At 35.7% G+C, this 4,067-nt stretch overlaps 1 non-coding gene across 1 annotated transcript; it reads left to right on the plus strand.

Moving 5' to 3' along the window:
• Positions 1 to 916: 916 nt before the first annotated feature.
• LOC121207359 (small nucleolar RNA R71) lies at positions 917 to 1,023 on the plus strand. Its single transcript, XR_005902450.1, has one exon. It is a non-coding gene; the product is annotated as a small nucleolar RNA R71 (small nucleolar RNA).
• The last annotated feature ends 3,044 nt before the right edge of the window (positions 1,024 to 4,067 follow it).

Genomic DNA, 4,067 nt, shown 5'->3' on the forward strand with positions numbered 1-4,067 from the left:
TTAATTTACCAAATTGTTCATCTGATTGGTCTTTCTTTGTCACATTGGGGTATGGCACACAAGGTTTATATTCTGTACTCACCGACTTTGGGTCATTTTGGCCTACCTCATTCTTACCTTTGCTTACCATCGTTTCTGGCCTTGGTTTTGCAACTAACCCTTTCTTATCTTGAACGACAATCGCGTTAAGTTGCTCCCTTAGGTTAGATTCAGTGTTGCTTGGCAGGCTACCTTGTGGTCGTTTGGAAATCAACTTGGCGAGCTGTTTAATCTGAGTTTTGGGCCCCTAGATTGATGCTTGTTGATTTTTAAGTGCTATCTTAGTATTCTAAAAATGAGTTTCTGACACCGAGATGAATTTGGTTAGCATTTCCTCAAGGTTTGGCTTTTTCTCCTGCTAGTACGGTGGTTGCTGAAAGCCTGGAGGGGGTGGTGATCTCTGATTTCCTTGGCCTCCCCATGAAAAATTTGGGTGGTTCCTCTAACCTGCATTGTAAGTATTGCTATAAGGATTGTTTTGAGATCGAGAATTATTACCCATGTAATTTAACTACTCGTTCTCTATGTTGTGGCCATAAGGTGGGTATTTTGAACTACTTGATCCACCTCCACTTGCTTCGCAATGCATTACTAGGTAACTTGTGAATAACTAAGAAAACCATCAATTTTCTTATTCAAGAGTTCTACTTGATTAGTGAGCATGGTGACCGAATCAACGTTATAAACACCGACTGTTTTTGTTGGCTTTGTCCTCATGACTTGCCACTGATAGTTATTCAGTGACATCTCCTCTATAAATTCATAGGCATCTTCAGGTGTCTTATTATTGATGGTTCCACCAGCAGCTGTATCAACCATTTGTCGAGTCGAAGGATTCAGGCCATTATGAAAGGTTTGAACCTATAGCCAGAGTGGTAACCCATGGTGAGGGCATCTTCTCAAGAGGTCCTTGTATCTCTCCCATGCATCGCAGAGTGTTTCTAAATCCATCTGCACAAAAGAAGAGATATCATTACGTAATTTAGCCGTTTTAGCCGGCGAAAAATATTTTAATAAAAACTTTTCGGTCATTTGTTCCCAAGTAGTGATTGACCCCCGTGGTAATGAATTCAACCATTTCTTAGCTTTGTTTCTCAATGAAAAAGGGAAAAACCAAAGGCGAATGACGTCATCAGAAACGCAATTAATTTTAAATGTATCACATAGTTCCAAAAAGTTTGCCAAGTGAGCGTTGGGATCTTCGTCCTGCAAACCATCAAACTAAACAAATTGCTGTATCATTTGAATTGTGTTAGATTTCAGTTCAAAAGTATTTGCAGCTACAGTAGGTCTAACAATGCTCGATTCAGTTCCTGTTAAAAAAGGTTTAGCATCATACATAGTGCACGAAGCAGGATTCTAATTAACAGCAATCGCAAGAGGTAGCAGATTTCCTTGGTTTTCAGCCATCTCCTTGGTTGTGGTTGAAGTATCATCCTCTTGCTCTTTTGTGTATCGTACGCTTCTTCTTATTTCTCTTCAATTTCTGTGAACTGTGCTATCGATCTCACTATCAAACAATAATGGTCCTGACGGGTTTCTTCTGGTCATAAACTAGAAAAACCTGCCAGAAAAAAATAAACGAAGAATTAGAAAATAAAATAAAAATTAAAATTGCAATAAAAAGTAAAATGGCTAAAGTAATAAAAATCAAGTGTTCCTAATATCCTAGTTCCCCGGCAACGGCGCCAAAAACTTGATACGTGATATTCATGACAGGTTTTAAAGATTTATGAAAGAATCGTTCTTCAGACTAACTTATTATCACGATTAAGGCAAGTGTACCTATCGAACAATAGTATAGTTTAGCAAGACTATATTGTCGAACCCAAAAGAACTACGAGTACTAGTATTTACTTCCTTTTTGTTATCTAGCCTAAAAATTAAGATGTTTAGTTATCTAAACTGATTACTAACTAAGAATGCACAGAGAGAAAATTTGGGAAAATACTTTTGGGAAAATTCGATTGATTAAGACAATACCTAAGGAAAAATCCACCTAGACTTCACTCGTTATTTGACTCTGAATCAGACGATTTATTCATTTGACTTGATTCGTAGAAATCCCTAAGTTATATTAGTATCTCTCTCGAGACTAATAACGTCTAATCCTAAGTTGAATAGTTGAAATCTATTTCTAATTAACATCTTAGAATTGCATTAACTCGATCTATGGATTCCCTTGTTAGGTTTTACCCTAATCAGGAAAAATCTTATCACCCTATCTCTAGGCGTGCAATCAACTCCGCTTAATTATGATAAATTTACTCTTAGACAGGGTCTATTCCTTCTCTGAATAAGAGCTTAACTTGAATCAATATCCTGGAATATCAAAACAAGAATTAAGAACACATAATTAAGAACAAGTCAAATATTTATCATACATTTCAAATAATAATAACAAGATCCGCCTCAGGTTTCATTCCCCTTAGTATTTAGGGGGTTTAGTTCATACTTATGAAAGAAAACATCTCAAAAGCATAAAGATAACAAAACATAAGAAAACCCAAAACTCCTGAAGGAACTTGAAGGGAGAACTTCAGTCTTGATGATGAGTCCAGCTTCTGAGATGGATCAATCGGCTTTCCTTGAGTAATTCCTTGCTTCCTACTCTGTGTCCCCCTTCTAAGTGCCTTCTCAGGTGTTTAAATAGGCTTTAGAATGCCTAAGAGCCCTCAAAATTGGCCTTTTCTAAATAGGGTTATACTTGGGCTCAGTAGGGACACGCCCGTGTGCGATTACTCCAGCCTGTGGTCAAGGCTGTTGAACAGGCACGAGCATGTAGTATACCCGTGTAAGTCGTGCTTCAATCCTGCCAAAGGGACACGACCGTGTGAGATGCCTGTGTGAGAAAGTCCAGGCCGTGTTGGTTTTCCACGTGGTCCATTTTCTCCGTTTCCGGCCCGTTTCTCGCTCTTTTTACTCTCCTATGCTCACCTAAGTATAAAACATGAAATTAAAGGATTGGGAGCATCAAATTCACCAATTCTAAGGAGAAACCATCCATAAATGTGCTAAGCATGGGATAAAAATATGTATAAATTACGTTTTATCAAAAAACACCATTGAAGCCAATTCTGAAGAAGATTTCAATCAAGATTTAAGACTCCCAGTTGATTTTTTAGGAAATTATCCTGAGTTTCTTTGTTTCTTTCGGATATATTGTGTTTTGGATTTTTTATTTGCAAGCATGAACTAATTTTCTAAAAACCTAGGGTAGATGAACCCTATGATGAATTCTGTCTTTTGATTTTTTTCTTTTACACAATAAAGACTTAGATCTTGTTCTCAATATGTGTGCTCAATTCTTAGTTTGATATTTCTAGATTATTGATCCAGATTTGATATGCTTAAATCAAAGGAGGAATAGGCCCTGATTAAGTGTAGATCTAGTGTAATTGAGTGGAGTTGCATGCAATCCTAGAAATAGGTCAGCATAAATCTACCAGATTAGAGTCAAATCTAATAGAGGAATCCATAGATCAAGTTAATGCGATAGTAGGGATTTTAATTAGAAAGAAATTTCAATTAATCAACCTAGAGTCAATTGCTTTTATTCTTGAAAAGAGATATTAGCATAATTTCGGGATTCCCACGGATGAAGATACTAAGTGAAGAAATTGTGTAATTTAGATTGATAATAACATATGAAATCTAAGTGAATTCTTTACTGGGTATTGTTTCACTTCTTGGTTGTTTACTCGATTATTTTCTTGATTTGTTCTTTGTTGCATTCGTAGTTAATTAATTTAGTTAATCAATCGTTCCAATTATTCAGTTAAATAATAGAAAGACGATAATTACTAGTATTTTTAGTCCTCATGATATCTTTGCTCACCATAGCTATACTATTAATTGATAGGTGCACTTGCATTATTCGGATTTTTAGTTAGTTTCATGGACATCAAGTTTTTGGTGTCGTTGTTGAGGACTAAAATATTGTGAAAACTTTATTTCTATTAATTTAGCCATTTTTTTTATTTTAATTTAATATTTTTGTTTTTAGTTTAATTTTTACATTCTAATTT

The sequence above is a fragment of the Gossypium hirsutum genome, chromosome A09, assembly GCF_007990345.1.
Source record: "Gossypium hirsutum isolate 1008001.06 chromosome A09, Gossypium_hirsutum_v2.1, whole genome shotgun sequence".
In the NCBI taxonomy this organism is placed as follows: Eukaryota; Viridiplantae; Streptophyta; class Magnoliopsida; order Malvales; family Malvaceae; genus Gossypium; species Gossypium hirsutum.